The 18158-nt window shown below is 40.3% G+C and overlaps 1 protein-coding gene across 1 annotated transcript in view; it reads left to right on the top strand.

The window, feature by feature from the left end:
- Window positions 1-18158, top strand: part of HECW1 (HECT, C2 and WW domain containing E3 ubiquitin protein ligase 1) — a 401044-nt gene that overhangs the window by 9877 nt on the left and 373009 nt on the right. Inside the window, exon 3 of the mRNA XM_042914353.1 lies at window positions 17626-17718. The gene's annotated coding sequence lies outside the window, so the exon portion shown is untranslated. The remainder of the gene's footprint in view (window positions 1-17625; window positions 17719-18158) is intronic.

The following is an 18158-nucleotide window of genomic DNA, read 5'->3' as shown; positions in this document are numbered from 1 at the left end:
GACATATCTAGAAAGAAGTTGGTATGCCAGTGTTAGAGGTTACTGTCTGTGTTCTCCTCTAGGATTTTAATGGTTTCTTGTCTCACATTTAGGTCTTTGATCCATTTTGAACTTATTTTTTGCGTATGGTGGGAGAAAGTGATCCAGTTTTATTCTTTTGCATGTTGCTGTCTGGTTTTCCCAACACTGTTTGTTGAAGAGACTGTCTTTTTTTCCAAAATGGACTATTTTGTTCAATTTTGAATAGTCAGTCATCATGACCCCCTTTTTTGCCACCAAAATTCCAATGTATGAAGACTTTCGGTCTCCCTGGGCGTTGGCTGAGATGCTGCAACTGTTCGATAAACGTACATACTTTAAGAGAGAGAGAGAAAGAAAAGACTTGACCAGAGTCCTGTGGTTGACTGTAGTGTGGGGCAGGCTGCTCCAGGATCTACCTCATAGTCACATCTGGAACAGAATGAGTTGCCTCTGTTATCACCTCCAATTTAAAAAAGGATTGGAGGAGTCTTATGAAATTAATGGCTCCTATTTTACCTAGCTCGCCACCATTTATTCTATCCATCCACTTAAATGTGTACTTTCTCCCTTATGATTCCTCAGCCTGGGCACACACGTGGCAAGATGGCCATGCGTGCCCTGGGTAAGGGAGAGATTTGGCTTCTGTGCATGAAGGCCTGGCACTTGGAGTGCCCCTTCCCTCCCCTCCCAGGACTATAGAAGACTTGCTCAAAACCCTTACTCGTCATTCCCAAAAGTACCCCATCCCTCATGCTTAGATCAATGGGCACAAATCTCCAGGTTGAGCCTGGATTTCACGTTGTGATGTAGTGCTTAGCCAAGCTCTGGTCTGACCTGCCCCACTGCCTGCCTGGACCCAATCTGCCTTCTTGGGTATGGAGGCAACTGAATGGTCTGTGGGACGATGCCTCCACAGTGTGCATCCAGAGGTGGGGCTGTAATTCATTTTCGTTGCTTCCCTGGGCCTTGGTCTTTCCTTCTTGTAAACCATCAACCCCACCCTGATGTGGACCCAAACCCTCTGCCCTATCCCAGTGTTGTCTCCAACATTGACTTTGGTACTCCTAGAAAGCTCTCTGGCACATTGGCCTGGTCTGCTACCCTGAGGAGGGGCCTTCTGATGGGATGGAGATGAGAGGCACTGTATCGGGAGGGAGGCTCTGAGACAGACAGACTGTCTGCAAACATCGAGATACCACCTCGTGTGGATTCTCCAAGCCCTCCACCTGTTCCCAACGCTGATTACAGGGAGGAAAAGTGAGAAAACTTTGCTAGGATCGGCTGCCATTTCTGCTGACCCAGGGTTCTGGCCTTCATGGAGCTGGCAGCCTGGCACACCTCTCTGTCCACAGCCACCCTGCCCTCAGCAACTCCATTGCCTGCAGCACTGGGACGTTAAGCAGCAGCGGGAGTGCACAGAGTGTCTTTTGTACTCACTGGGGACCCTCTACTTCCTGCTGGCAATGGCCTTGTGAGGAGTGGGCTGGCTGCTCCCCTTGAACGGCCCCCTGGCTGCTGCAGCTGCCTTTCCCTCATGTGGGCGAGGATGCTGCGTTAGCGCCGGGGACATCACTACCCCTTTTATCTGTCCCCTCTTTGGTGATTTTGGGCCTTGCAGCCCTCAGCAGCTGCCTCGCCCTGCCCTGGTTTCCACAGACTTGGCTCAGGGTGTTCAAGGGTGACCTCGTGACAGGGGAATGGAGCATCTAGTGGGGTGGACTGATGTGGAGGTCAAGAGCAGGGGCTCTGCACACATTTTTAGCTGTGGGTCTCGGGCAAGTTTAAAAGTTTGGTTTCTTCATCCGTGAAATTGGAATGACTGTGTACTCATTTTCTAGGGGTGTTCCTGGTGTAAATGAGGATATACATGTAATATGACTAACATTGTGACTGGCCCATAGTGCCCTTAATAAGTGTTAGTAATCTTCCACTGTTACTAACAAGTGGTCATCCTGTCCTCCTCTTAACCTATACATGGGTGTCCCAAAGCTGCTTGTGACACGGGGTAGGAGAGAAAGCGGGTGATTCAGAGACCTGCTGCTCTCTGAGGAGCTCTGAAGCTTAGTCAGGGATTTCACCTAATAAGAGATAAATCTTAATGAATTAAGATGTATCCACTCCACCTGGAGGTTTGTCTTCTGGTTCCCAGTTTGAAAATAACTATTAATGAGCTTACCACACACATATCCTCACTTCCCAACCCACATACCCCAAAACATTGACCAGGTTGGTGACAGGGCATGTGAGTCAGAATTTGAAAAGGGGACCACTGTTTTGTAGCAAATTTAAGTCTTTCTAAAAACACCCTATCCCTGGGGCGCCTGGGTGGCCCAGTCAGTTAAGTGTCTGACTCTTGATATTGGCTCAGGTCATGATCTCAAGAGATCTCTCTTCATGATCTCTCTTCGTGAGATCAAGCCCCACGTCAGGCTGTGTACTGACAGCATGGAACCTGTTGAGATTCTCTCTCTCTCCCTCTTTCTCTGTACCTCCCCCACTCATGTGCTCTTTCTCTCTCTCAAAATAAATAGATAAAAACTTAAAAAAAAAAGCAAGAAAAAAAATAAGAACACCCTATCACTCACAAAAATAAAACACAAAGCATACACAAGTTTGGGAGATGTGGTGTTTGCCTAATAGCAGTGGCTCCCCCGGGTCCAGCCCAGACTCGTTGACAATTTAACTTTTTATCTGTTGTCCCTTTATGACTCGAGGAAGATGCTTCTGAATTTAAGAAGTTTTATCAGCTTTCTATTTGAAAGACAAATCGTTTATGTAAATATTGTAGGCCTCACACTTCTTTCTGATTGGGCATTATTAACTTTGCTTTACTTTGCTGGATTAATCTAGAAAGTAGATAGGGGCATGTGAGGACCTTCTACCCATAGAAGTGGGACTCTGAGGGTTGGTTCATTTCTCCTCATCAACTCAGCAGGCACGGCCACATACCCACAGTGAGGTCTATCCTATTTTTTAAAAAATTGTTTTTAAGTTTATTTATTTATTTTGAGAGACAGAGAGAGTGAGCAGAGGAGGGACAGAGAGAGAGAGAGGTAGAGAGAGAATCCCAAGCAGGCTCCTCACTGTCATCACAGAGTCTGAAGGGGGGTTTGAACTCATGAACCATGAGATCATGGCCTGAGCCAAAACCAAGAGTCAGACTCTTAACCGACTAAGCCACACAAGTGCCCCATCCTAATATTTAAGATGAAGTCCCCTACTCTTTCATTCATCAAACCCTTGGTTTGCTAACTGTGATCCCCAAATGGTTCTCCCTTTAGCTCTTATTTTCAAGCCAGCTTCCTGATCAGAGCTCAGTTGTAGAAGCAGGAAGACCTTAGGTACATTTTTCATCACTAAGTGAAAAAAATCTATCAGGATAATATAATAATGTTTAAACCTTTTGCTATTTTTAAATAATATTTCTCTCTGTATATGGAGATCCATAGTCATTATAGAAAATCTAAGTGTTTCTTCTATCACCATATGAATGTACATGCATAACACATACACATTTTAACCTTTTGCAAGTCATTTTTCCCCATTATTTATTGTGATAATATCTTCAAATAATGAAAGATTATTCTGACACTGTTTTTTTTGGTCCTTAGATATAGATATAATCCAGTTTAACTCAGGTCCTGTTGCTGGGCATTTAGGTTCTTGCCAATTTTCACTGGTTTATTCAAAAGATAACCTTCCTTTTAAATAAATCTGTACACATCTGTTTAAAGTTTTTTTAATGTTTTATTTTATTTTTGAGACAGAGGCAGAGTATGAATGGGGGAGGGGCAGAGAGAGAGGGAGACACAGAATCCGAAGCAGGTTCCAGTCTCTGAGCCATCAGCACAGAGCCCAATGCGGAGCTCAAACTCATGGACCGTGAGATCATGACCTGAGCTGAAGTCAGATGCTCAACCGACTGAGCCACCCAGGCGCCCCTGTGCACATCTGTTTTAAAAATGTGACCTTTTGAGTCTGGCTTCTTTCACTTAGCATAATGTTTTTGAGGTGCATCTGCGTTGTGGCACATGTCAGTACTTCATTTCTCTTTATGGCTGAATAATGCTCCACTGTATGTATATGTTCAAATTTGCTCAGCCATTCATCAGCTGGTGGACATTTGTGCTGTTTCTACCACCTTTTGGCAGTTGTGAATAATACTGCTATGCACACATATTTGTTTTCTTCTCACTTCTTTTGGGTATAAATCTGGGAGTGGAATTGCTGGGTTCTTTGGTAATTCTGTTTAACTTTTTGAAGGACCGTGGTATTTTAAAAGATAGACTTAATTTTACAGCAGTTTCAGGTTAACAGAAAAATTGCAAAGGTATTTATTACAGAGAATTTCGGTATACCTCACACCCAGTTTTCCCTACTATTAATATCTAATGTTAATAAGGTACGTTTGTTACAATTAATAAGCCAGTATTTGTGTATTATTAACTTGAAAGCCAGACTTTCGGATATCCTTAATTTTTACCTAACATCTCTCTTCTGTTCCAGGATTCCATCCAGAATAGCAAATTACATTTAGTCATCATGGCTCCTTCTGGCTGTGACAATTTCTCAGACTTTCCTTGTTGTTGATGACATTGACAATTTTGAGGAGTGCTGGTCAGGTATTTGTGGCATGTCCCTCTACTGGGATTTCTTCTCACAGTTGGTGTGAGGTTGTATGTTTTGAGGAGGAAGGCCACAGAGGCAGAGTGCCATTTTCACATAGTATCAAGGGCACGTGTCAGTGTGACTTGTCACTGTTGATGCTGACCTTGATCACCTGGATGAGGTGTGTGTCAGGTTTCTCCACTGTGAAGTCCTCCTCTTCCTTTCTCCTTTCCACACAGGAATTCACAATGTGCTACTCATACTCTGGGAGTGAGAGCTGTGCTCCACCTCCTTGAGGGCAGAGTACCTACAGAAATTATTTGGAATTATTCTCCACGGGAGATTTGTCTCTTCTCCTCCACTTATTTGTTCATTCAATCATTTATTTATGTCGGTACAGACTCATGAGTATTTTTTTTATGCTTCAAGCTATAATCTGATGATACATTATTTATTTTGTTGCTCAAATTGTTCCAGCTTTGGGCATTGGGAGCTTTTTCAGTTGACTTCTGTGTTCTTTTTACATACCCCATCATCATGTGGGTTTTTTGGGTTTGGTTTCGCTTGAGCACTTCCTTAGTTCCTGGTACCACCAAAGACACGCAGGCCCATCTTATATATTTCCTGTTTCAGTGCTAGCATCAGCCATTTCTCCAAGTAGCTCTGGTTTCTTTATGGGAGAGTGGAATTAGACACTGAAATCTGGGTCCAAGGTTTTATGGCATTTCTGATGTGCAAAAACCCATGACATTAAACTTGGTTTAATAAAATTATCAATATTTTATTCACTATTTTCTTGCTTTGCAAGAAGGGTAGCCTTAAAATGCCTCTCCTTTCTAAGAATAGATGAATGGATGATATAAATTCAGACCAAATAACATATGTCTTTTTAATTGTTTCTTGGCTATATTTTTAACATTTGAATCTTTGAGTAGATAAGCTATACATTTGGTACATGGTATCAAGTCAATATTTTACGTTTTTTTCAAATACATTGCTAGTTCTCTCAATAGGATTTATTTTACACTTTTTAAGTAATTTTTCCTTGGCCTTTGAATCTTGATTGGATTATGGATTAAGCTGTGCAAACTCAGTCTAGTGTCTGTTGCCCCCTTAATACAGTTGAGCGATATGTCACTGGTAAAATCAGAGTTGTTTTGCCCTCCTTTTTTCTTATATCTGAATGAACAGTTCCTACTTGCAATGGATACATGTCTTGTTGCTTGGGAAATCTAGCTTCTGGCTGTGGCCACAGAGCACTCTTTCAGTGTACCTCGGTGGACTCCCCTTGTTGAAAATCCATCTGTTCTAACTCAGTGCCGCAGAAGATATCTTCAAACCCCCTGTTGCCCAAGTGTCACTGGGGTGTGGTTGTGAGAAACAGAGTACATGATATATTTTCTGAAAGATCTATGGTCTGCCCAATACTCTATTTTCTACATGGTACCACCAGGGCAAAACAGAGCAGAAGTGGACTGGCTCTACCGGTTTTGGTCCTTTGTAGATTTGTTCTTGTGTTGGTTTCTGTCACATCCTTGCACTGTGGGCTGCTATGAGAGCTAGTTTCCCTGAAACCACGCTTGGATATAGCATTTGGGGCCTTTATGATGGAAGATGTGGTCCTCTCCATCACCCTGTGTCTCCTTTGTGCTAGCCTTAGGAAGAATTCTTATCAGATTTGTCAGCCAGAAGAAACTTCCCCAGGGTGGTTGTGGTTAGTTTTTATCTCTTGGGCACTGTTTCCTCTACCATATGGTATTTTTCCCTCTTTGGTTTGGGTGATAGGGAGCTCAGAGCAGGTTATCTGTGGTTCGTTTATAACAAAATATTTGCCTTTGACTGAATCCTACCTTCCTGCTTCCAATTTTTGCTTTGTCCTTACTTCCTTTTCCATTCAGTTTTCTACGGTATTGAATTTAGGGTTTCTCTACCTCTACACTATTGACATTCTGGGCCACAAAATCCTTCCTTGTGGGGATCTGCACTATGCTTTGTAGGATGCTTACCAGCATCCCTGGCCTCTGCCACTGGGAGCAGCCTCAATTACCCCCAGTTGTAACACACAAAAATCTGTCCAGACATTTCCATATGTCCCCTGGAAAGCAAAATCGCTCCTTGGTTGAGAATCACTGGACTATGTGTACTCATGTCATCATGAAAATATTTTTGTCTATACGACAGTGTATAAAATTTTAAATTAATAATAAATACTGAATAAGCCTTAATGGGTGAAAACAATGAGGTGTGGAGCATTTATATAAGGAACCAATAGAGAGAGTCTAGAGCCTTTATAAGTTGCCCAAGCATCACTGCAATTGCGCTGGCAATTGTGAGGGTATTCACCTGAGGGTGCTAGAGCAAGATTTAGTCCACGGGGTTGTCATGTTTTTAAAGAGAGGAGCTTCTGAAGCAGAGACATGGAGGACGTGTAATGGACCAGACTTCTTTGGATACTCCCACTCTGCTATAGACAAGCAAGACAAACGGGGTGTATCAGCAGCCATCATTCACAGGGGTTGGTCAAGCCCCTTGTCCACACACAGGCAGAGCTTCCCACCGCTTTCACTGCCCAGTATAATATAGTACATAACTCAGAAAATGTGGACATGGGAAACGAAGACAAAGAACATGAGGAGAGCATAGAGATCATAAATGGGGACATAAGAATTGGGTTATTTGGCACCTCGGGGGGCCCTATTGCTTCTAAAGACTATTTTAAGGCTGCTTTATGTGCTAGTACAATTGCGTATCCCTTGAGGAACTTGCCTCTGGCCAGCAGTGGGTAATGGACATTTTGTACTTTTAAAATTTTCTGTGAAAGACCATTAAAGTTGTCTATCTTCCAAGGAAGTCTTTACCAACCTTTCAAAGCCAGAGCTAAAGAATAATAGGTAGTACCCAGGCAAGCATTTTCATGTGCCTATTCTGGTTTTTCTAATGGCAATAGGGACTTAATCATGCAAGAATGTGGTGTGTGTGTGTGTGTGTGTGTGTGTGTGTGTGTGTGTGTGAATAACACTTCAGGCTAAGAGATCTTTCATCAGAGTAAATAATTGAGTTTTACACTGTTTCTGCCTGTAGAGATAGCGATATAGAGCGCATTTTGCCCTTTGCTTGAAGAAACATGATTTCATTTCACTTTCAGGGTACATTCCTTTACAATAGAAGCCCAATGTAGTTTTTCCTTTGTTATTGCAGAACAGCTGAAATAGAGGTGCAGAGAAACTTTATAGAAGCATTTTTAAAAAGCAGAACTACAAAACTCAGGTCCACATTCTTCACAACTTGGGTGTCCTAAACTTGCTGACATCTGTCTGTGGACTTTTCTGACAAGGGTAAGCAAAGAGTTGTTCAGGAAACAATGAGTTTTTTGTGTAAAATTAGGTTGTTTTGTTCTGTTCTGTTTTGTTAGAAAACCAGTTGTGACCCTCCCTCTGTTGGCCCAGGGTTCCCCAGTGGTGGCCCTTGATGGAGCTCTATCAGGAGGTGAATATGAGGAGAATTTGGGCTGGGAAGGCACCGCCCACTGGCCATAGTACTCTTGACGAAACCATATTTTGGTTAATTGCACAATCTCATTTAGTTTTCAGTCTTGACAGCAAACATTGTTTTGCTGGAGTCTCCGTCTTTGTAACTAACACTGTGTGGGGTGCAACATGGGTTCTTCATGCACGCAGGATCAAGTCGTATTGAGTGATATGGACAATATGCAAAGGTGTTTCCCCACAAGCTTAGCAATCATATTATCATACTCATAACACCCGTTCCCAATTCTTGAGACCGTCTTTTTATCATGTGGCAGTTTCTGGTTCTCCTGAAAATGGACTGTGATATGGAGTTGGGTGTTTGGGATGTTTAGTAGGGAGTGCCTCTGGCGCTGAAAATGATCACATTTCAATGATCACAGGGCTGTCTTCTGTGGGGCCAAAATGTCTGGGCCTCTGTATCCTTGTCTTTGGATATGAGTCACCTTCCGAAGGGCATGACCTTGGGTGAGGCAGCTGTCTACTACTGAGGCTGACCCTGAAGGTGTAGCTAGAGGTGTGTGCACTCCCCACAGCTGGGCACGCATGCACATGCACATCTCTGTGTCCATCACTCCACCAGTGGCTTTTCACGTGCTATCTCTTGTCTTCACTGTTATCCTTAAAGTTTGTTAATATTTCCTTCATTTGCATGTAGAAACTAAAGCTCAGAGAGGTTAACAAGTAAATAATATAAACAAACAATCCAAGTACAAATGGGCAAAGGATCTGAATAGACATTTTTCCAAAGCAGACATATAAATGGCCAACACACATAAAAGGATGCTCGATCTCACTCATCATCAGAGAAAGTCAAAACTACAATGAGATATCATTTGATACACCTGTCAAAATGGCAAAAATAAAAAACACAAGAAATAACAAGTGTTGGTGAAGATGTGGAGAAAAAGGAATAATTGCACATTGGTGGTGGAAATGCAAATAGTGCAACCACTGTGGAAAACAGTATACATATTATATATATAAATATTTACATATATAAAACATATTTATATATATATATATGTAAATGTTTATGTAATGTAAATAATATATATATATAATATATACATAGTTATAGATATTATAGATATTATATATGATATATAAATAATTATATATAGTATATATATTATCTCATTTATATATATATATAATGAAGGATTGCCCAATCATAAAAAAGAATGAAATCTTGCCATTCAGGACAACACGGATGGACCTAAGAGTATAAGGCTAAGTGAAATAAGTCAGTCAGAGAAAGACAGATCCATGTGATTTCACTGATATGTGGAATTTAAGAAACAAAACAAATGAACAAAGAAAAAAGAGACAAAAAAACAGACTCTTAACTACAGAGAGCAAACCGGTGGTTGCCAGAGGGGAGGTGGGTGGGGGGCCTGGGTGAAACAGGTGAAGGAGACTAAGAGTAAACTTATTGTGATGAGCACTGAGTAATGTATAGAAGCATTTTGATCACTGTATTGTACACTTGAAGCTAATATAACACTGTATGTTAATTATACTTGAATTTAAAAAAAAGAATGAATTTATATATATCTCATATAAATAGTGCTAAATATTTAAATTAAATCCAGCTCTGACTTGCAGCCTGTGTGCAGCCTTGGGTTTCTTTTGGGAATGGATTAACCAAGTAAGAAGAGGAGCATGAATTGGGAGTCAGGAGACAGATTGTTGACTGGCTCTGCCGCTCACTCCAAGTGTGGCTTCAGTTGTTAAACTCGTTAATAAACATGGAGCTAAAATGAGCTTTGAAGCACACGAATCACTCCAGAATCTTATTAGAATACAGATTTGATCCAACAGGTCCTGGGTGGGGCCTCAGGTTCTGCATTTCTAACAAGCTCTCAGGTGATGCCAGTGCTGCTGGTGTATGAGGCCTCGGAAGACCCTGAAGTCTCCAGCTCTGAGATTCAATGGGTCTTAAACATGTAGGGACAGCTCTTCCCTAGACAAGAATTCCAGTTGGTAAATATAGAAAAAAATTAAGGAAATGGAAAATCACCAATAGATCCCCCCCCCCGCCCCGCCCATGGTAATTGTTTCAGGTAAGATCTGGATGGATGCTAAATTTAGAATGTAAAAGTTTGATAACAAACATGATATTTGCATAATATCAAGTATTTATTGATTACAGAAGGAAAATAATATGTTTACAGCAGACCCCACCTTCACCAAGGGATCACAACTGGTATCACCAATAATGACATATATTGATATGCACTTCCATATAGGATGCACTAAGAGGGACACATCACTTCCAGCACACTTATGTAAAACACGGAACTTCAATCTAATGAGAAAATATTAGATGACCCTGCACTGAGGGATAGTCTACAAGATAGCAGACCATAACTCTTTTAAAAGTGTCATGATCATGAAAGACTAAGAAAGACTGAGGAATTGTCACAAATGGAGGACCAAAGGAGACATGACTGGGGGATCTGAGACTGGATCTTGGAACAGAAAAAGGACAGTAAAATGTGTAAATGGAATCTCTAGTTTATTGCATTACCCAAATACTTAGTTTTGACAAATGCATCATGGTGACATAAGGTGTTCACATTAGGGGATGCTTGGTGGAAGGTAAACTGGAAGTCGTCTATTTTTGCAACTTTTTGGTAAGTCTACATTATTTAAAAATGAATAAATTTAAAAAGTAGACACATCTCTAGGTATATTCTTCATATTTTTAAGCCATTTTTACCTGCAAAAGCACTTACATAATAGCGTTATTTAGACTTTATATGTCATATCACTTGTCAATAATGATGGTTTTTCACTTAATTTTCTATTATTTGTACCTCTTTTTCTTCCCCCAAAGCTAGAACTCAAACAATTCTAAATTACTATGGTGGTCTTAGATATCTTAGCAGCATTGCTGACTATAGAGGTTTTAGAATAAAAAATAATGATAATATTTAGTGTGTTTACTGCAAACTAAGACTGTGCTAAATGCTTTATTCTGTCCAATAGCCTGTTATTACTGCTAATTTACAGAAAAGCAAATATTTAGAGAAGTAAAATAGCTTGCTCAAGTTCACAGTAATTTATAAAGCAAGGATTTGAACCAAGATTATGTGACTCTGGCACCTAAGCTTTTAGTTAACACTCTACATAACACTGCTTAATAATATTAGCAATTGATTTCAGATTTTTTAACATGGAAGGGTACCATCACTTAAGCAACATTTTAAAGAGATCAGAATGACCAAGAAATCAACCAGTGATTTGTGATCCTCAACCCGGTACAGGCAAAGCAGGGTGTCCAGAGAAAAGGGTGTCCTCGCAGACCCCTCAAAATCCCGGCCCTGAGTCACTGAGGTTGGGAGGGTAGGGTAGGTGATGGAGGACTTAGACGTCTGACCCTGCATACCCACCAAGGGCAGCTGCGGCCTTGCCCCCAGGCTCCACATGGTGGCCTGCTCACTAGGTGCAGTGGGCCTGGGCCACAGCTGGCTTCCACCTGGGCAGAAGGAAGGAGGTCCCCTCTGACTGTGCTCACACAACAAATACAGAAAAGAGAAAGGAAAATCACTTCAGGTGCTCGTCCTGGACTTCCTCCAGGCACCCATAGCTCTGACTGCACAAATATCTCCATGGTCCCAAGCAGAGGCTGGAGGACCAAGCAGAGTTGAGAGGCCAAAAGACTTCAGTAATTTGGGCAGAACAGAACTTATGACTCAGCAAGGCTACCTGTGTCCTTTCACCTCCAAGCAACACGCAGGGTAATAACATTTATCTCATAGAATTATTTCGGAGTTTACATGACATAACATTTATATTATTTAGCACTCTGCCTAGCACACAGAAAGTACTTAGTAAAACCTGTTCTTGTAAAAGCAATTGATTTATACTTTCATTTGGTAAATATGGGCAAAAAATGAAGAATCTTGGCTGAAGATACTTGAAAGAGAAGCAGCAGGTCAAATTGAGTGGGGGGAAGATGTGGCATGTTCAAGGAAAACACATAAAATAGAATGAATTTTTACAGAATTCAAGAGGCATTTAAATACACTCCAATTAGCTATCTGAAGTACAGTTAAGGAGGATATTGTGCCAAAAAAGTAGGCTGCTTTGAAAAAGGAAATTGAAAATTTGCTTGCTGACAGAGTCCCACCAATACTGGCAACAAATCCCAATTAAACACTGCTAGGAATTGAGTTGCGGATTTAGAATCTAATTTGAGGAATTTTCACAGAACAGAGTGAAGATGTAAATAAATAGGCATTACAAAAAATAAGTGACTAAGGATAGGTTTACAGTATCTAACATACATGTATTCCCCTCACACACTCTAACTTGGAGCAGGTGGAGAAGTAACAACACTTAAAGATATATAGGAGAGAAGAAATTTTTTTAATATGAAATTTATTGTCCACCTGGTTTCCATACAATACCCAGTGCTCATTCCAACAGGTGCCCTGCTCAATGCCCATCACCCACCCTCCCACCCCCCATCAACCCTCAGTTTATTCTCAGTTTTTAAGAGTCTCTTATGGTTTGGCTCCCTCCCTCTCTAACCTCTTCTTTTTTTTTCTTCCCCTCCCCCATGGTCTTCTGTTAAGTTTCTCAGGATCCACATAAGAGTGAAAACATATGGTATCTGTCTTTCTCTGTATGACTTATTTCATTAGCATAGCACTCTCCATTCCATCCACGTTGCTACAAAAGGCCAGATTTCCTTCTTTCTCATTGCCAAGTAGTATTCCATTGTGTATATAAACCACAATTTCTAAAAGAAATTTTTAAAAGTAAAGACATATAGAAGAAAATTTACCTGCGCTAAAGAAAGAGTTGTGGTTTCCGGTGTAAAAGTGCCTCCCGAGCCTATATAGGATATTGAAAAAGACACACACATATACGTATCCTAACAATATGTTTTAATTTCATGGATAAAGAGAAAAATCCATAAACATTTAAATTAAAAAAAAAGAAAAAAGATGGAAGAGGCCAATAGTGTTATCAAGTAGCTCATTTGCTTCACTAATGGCCTGACAAAGGAACAAGATTCACCAGGATTGTGAGGCTAGAGTATTTTATGTAAACAAATTTGTATTCGTAGAGCCACACTACAAAATATACTTTGTGACCTGGCAGTACTGTGTAAATAGTCTATCAATGCATTATTTCTGGAAAAATGTTCAAGGAAGTACACTGTTCATTAAAATCCATCAAAATGCAGAACCAACAAAAGGGAAGTCAGTGCAGATAGGAAACAGTATGAAGCACTAAAACTGCTAATCTCATAGATAAACCAAAGTATGTTTTAAAACATGTATTTGGAAGAATTTTAATGTAACTCTGATAAAAAAAATCCTAAAATAAGAGACATAAATGAACAGTATCGTAATAATCTGGAAGTAAAGTTCCAACTGGTTTCAAAAAATTGTATGGTGGTGAAGTAAGTATTTTACTTTTAATTTTGAGAGCTTTATACTACTCTTTATTCTTTTTTTATAGACTTCTGTTCTTGTTTTGTGGATGAACTCTCTCATATAACATTCCTTTTTTCCCCTTACTGTTAGTTTTTTTCTGCTCCTTGATGTTTTTTTCTTCCAAATCCTTTTAATGTGTCTGTTGGTTTTAATCTCTATATTTCCTACTAGAAGCTTTTCTTCAAAATATGGTCATCCTTGGCTGTCTGGTCATATTTAAGAATGAGATCTATCAGTTGCTGTACCTTACTTCATCGGAAGAGCCCTCCAGTCCTCATTATCTAGCAGTGTTTTCCCTTGAGCTGGTCATTTTCTCCCAGAAAAGAAGACTAGACTCCTGCCTGTGGGTTTGAGCTTGACTGCCAGAGTGCTGGAAGCTGGATCAGGTGGGGGTCAACGTGGCGCAGTTCAGTGATGCACCTCTCCCCTCTTCTGTGCTTGGTGCCTTGTAATCTGGAGCTTCTTTGAAAAAATTCCCTCTGGGGATAAACTTTTTATGTATTGCTGTGGGATGGGGGAAGAAGATGTACAAGCCAACTTTCCCTATTTTCTCCTATTTCTACCCCCCATCTCCTCCCCCCCCCCCCCCCGAGTTCTGGAACTTTCTGGGATTCTGCAGTGTGAATTGGCTTGTTTCTGCTGACTGCTTTTTCTTTGGGCTAGTTCTTTGGTATCTGCTTTCTTTTTTGCTAATCACATTTCCCTTTTCCATCTATGGTTCAAAAACAGGTGGGTGGGTTATCTCTCATTCATTGTCATTATCTCCTGTATTTTTTGGTTCTTGTAACTTTATTGCTTCTCAAGTTTTCTGCTATCTCATTAGCTTGAAAGAAGGGAGCAGAGGTAAGCACATGCATTCGTTCCCTGTCTTTGCCTACACAGGAACTTTGGGGTAGCATCGCCACAAAAAGGCTCTTCTGTCAAAAAGAAAATCCCATTTGGATTTTGGCTGAAGTTGCATTAAATCTGTGCATTACTTTGAGACAAAAAAAAAAGTTCTTTTTAATATTGAGTTTTCCCATCTGGGAACATAGATGACTCGGCATTCAGTTCAAATGTCTTCTACAACATCTCAGTTTTTTTCTGCCTGGATCGAGGAGCTAACCCAAGGACTGTGGGGAGTGGAAAGACTTTGAAGAAAAACAAAGGTTTCTGGCCTGGCTCTCCTAGGGGCCGAGTGGCATCTGATGGCTTAGTCCATTGTCCTGACCTCCTTTTCCTCAGGCCCAGATGGGACGTTAACGACCACCCAGTGGAGCTGCAGTGGAAGTAGAAAGAGTCTGTGTAAAGCACACAGAACTGAGATAAAAGATGATGGTCCTCATTTACCATTTCACAAATATAGGATACTTCCAGGTGCATGCCTGTGTATTTTTTTTCTTGCTGTTAAGATAAAAGAGCTGTTTACTTTCAATACTTCAGTTGTCTTTTGATAGTTAGAAAAGCAATTTCCCTCTGGAGAAATAGCCTTTAATCCTGATATGTTCCTTGAATTCCATCTCAATTCTAATAGTACTTTTTAAATCAATTCTTGGGTTTGCCACCAATGAGGAAATTTTAAGAACTCTGTGTGTTTGAATGCAGGAAGAAGGAGTGTCTAAGCCATGCTCTGGTGTTTCTTACTTGAGGCTCAATCAAAGGCCAGACCAGAGTCCTGTGGAGGGGGGGGGTCTCAGCCATTATAGCTCTGTTTTCGGTAGGTTCTAGATGCACTTGTGCAGAGTAATGTTTCTGACGTAGTGAAACAAGAGTAATTCTCTTTGTAAATGTTTCATGTTCTCTTTTTGTTTTCTTTTAAAAATTATATAACATGTGATACATACAAAGAAGATATGTAACCTCAGGACTAGGACGTTGTTAACAGTGTTGAATCCACCTGGATATTCCTCCTCAGCCTCCAGCTTGTATTTTGCATGACCTGCAAAGGGTACGGACTGCACCCTCAGTCTGTGCCTTGCAGTATTTGGTGAGTCTGCAGTTGGCTTTCAAACCATGCAGTAAATCCATGCACCTCTGAAGAGCAGCCTGTGGGAGACTGGTTAACTTGTAGCATAACCTTCAAAATCACAAGCCCGTGCTTTGTTCTAGTAAATGAGATCACATATAGGAAAGTCCCTAGAAATTATGAAACTGCCTATGAGTGTAAATGTCTCTATGGAGACGCTATATACTGCTATCAAATTTAACAACTCTTTCAGATGCCCTCCAGAGGTAAAATTGTTTTACATGAACAATAAACAGAGACCACACCAAGAGGGTTAGGATCCATGGCAACTGGAAACGGGAAGAACAAAGGAGGCCTTGGAGACAAAAATGGTTTAGAGCTTGTCAAAGAAATTTTCAAGAAGGGCATACATAGAGGAGGGTTGAATGAAATTAGTGAACAGAGCAAAGGAAATCTGTATGATAATAAATTTGAACTTCTTAAAAATTTCTATGCAGGGAGCACCTGGGTGGCTCAATGGGTAAAGTGCGCCCAACTCTTGGTTTCAGCTCAGGTCATGATCTCACAGTTTGTGAGTTCGAGCCCTGTGTTGGGCTCTGTGCTGACAACACGGAGCTTGCTTGGGATTCTCTCTCTCCCTCTCTCTCTTTGTCTTCCTCCTCTCTCTCTCTCTCTCTAAATAAATAAATAAACATTTAAAAATATTACTATGCAGTGTTCATGGAAATTGTATTTTACTTTGGCAAAAGACTTATAAGTATATGTTTTTAAATACTTTGTATAGTAAACATGTGAAGATCAATTTAAACATGCTATTTGATAGACTTAACTGCACATGTATTCCTATATTTATCAAGTACTAAATTATTGTTATGGTCTTTCACTACTATAATTATAATATCTCCAAGATAATAAAGTTGGCAGGCATTTATCATGGGATACAAAGACACCTATTTTATGGAATGGATTTGGTGGGAACCCTTGCTGTCACTGGCCTGCTGTGCTCACATGGGCCCTGCCCATCTCATGTGCCCAGCACAATCTCACAGGTGTAATGGTTAGTGAATTTATGAATGAACAGGAAAGATATAGGCCTGGTGTCTTTGATTCATGGATGAAGCCACTTGAACTGGCAAGGAACTACATTTCACTTGTCCCTTTCTTGTTTAAGTGTTTTAAACAGTAAATTGAGAATGAATCCTATGACAGCTAGACAGGAAGAAAATTAGCAGCTGCAGTTAAGTATCTAAGAACATGCAATTAGAGAATGTAAATTACACCAATTCTGAACTCTGATGAAAAGGATAGCTAATTTTTAAAAATTATCTTTTAACAAAATTATAAAAGAAACACATGATAACAAAAGTGTAACACATGAAAAACTACCATCGAAAGAATAAAGAATAAATTATTCGTTGTAACACTCTACCATGCTGGTGTGCTTGCATTTGGGCTGAGGCCAGAATCTAGGTCTTAGCCATCCTCATGTTCCCAGAGCGGCCCTCAATAGATGTTCACTGAATTAAGTGAATTAATTATGGGGTATCTTCAAACCATTCTGTCTTCTCTCATCTTGCTTATTGGCCATTGTTAATCAATGGTTATTTCTTTTATCTTTGTAGCTATGAAAAACCAATGAATAAAATGTATAATAAATATGAATTTATTCATATTCAAATTGCCACACATAATGGATAAAAGTAATAGATATTTCAGCAGTAACACACCTGTAATGTCAAGGAGATATATAAAGCCACCTGCTTCTATGTGTCTTTCGATTATTATCAAAAGAGAGAAATGGACATAGGAAACCATCACTAGCGAGTAAATATATTAATGAGTACTAATAACTTTGTGTTTCATTCTTTAAACCTTTGATAGCAGCCCCTAAGACTGTCATCCAGTATTTCTGGCTCTTCATCTTCTAGGTGTGTGGTAGGATTGCACTTTCCCACACGTTGAAGTTAGGCGTGGTCATGTGCCTTAGAGTGGCCAATATGAATGGAAGTGATACGTGTTACCTCTAGGTTGAGATTTATGAGGCTATTTACCATACTATCTTTCCACACAGAGGTGATCCGGGCAGCATGTGTTAAGCTGAAGCTACCATCAGTGTCTGTTCCTGATAAACAGACCTCTCTCCCTGACCAAGATTTGGCACATGGTATGATTCAGAAAAAGAACTTTTGTTGGATTGAGCCAATGAGATAAAGGTGGTTATTTGCTACCACAGTGTAATTTAGCCTGTCCTGACGGATACATATCCATTCTCAAAGCTGGGCATTTTTCTAGGCATGGTGGAAACCACTACCGATAAAATATGTATCTTTACTTCAGAAAAGTTTCCATTCAAATGAGAGAGTCAGGTGCACAAAAAGTACCATTCAGTCTATAAGTACAATAAATCAAACATTCGTAGGGTGCATTAAAAGTTGTGGGAGGTATTGCTTCAGGTACAGTGTTTTGAATTCAAAATCTGTAAACTCCAACGATTTCATTGTTGAAGTGGCTTCTGTCAAACACTCAGAAAATATTTTATCAGCAGACTAATTCCTCTGGCTGTACTATTCAAGGCCAGAGTAAGGAAAAAAATTAAAGTGCTTT

Source organism: Panthera leo, chromosome A2 (assembly GCF_018350215.1).
Source record: "Panthera leo isolate Ple1 chromosome A2, P.leo_Ple1_pat1.1, whole genome shotgun sequence".
NCBI classification, from domain to species: Eukaryota; Metazoa; Chordata; class Mammalia; order Carnivora; family Felidae; genus Panthera; species Panthera leo.
This window is presented reverse-complemented; position numbering and strand designations above follow the sequence as displayed.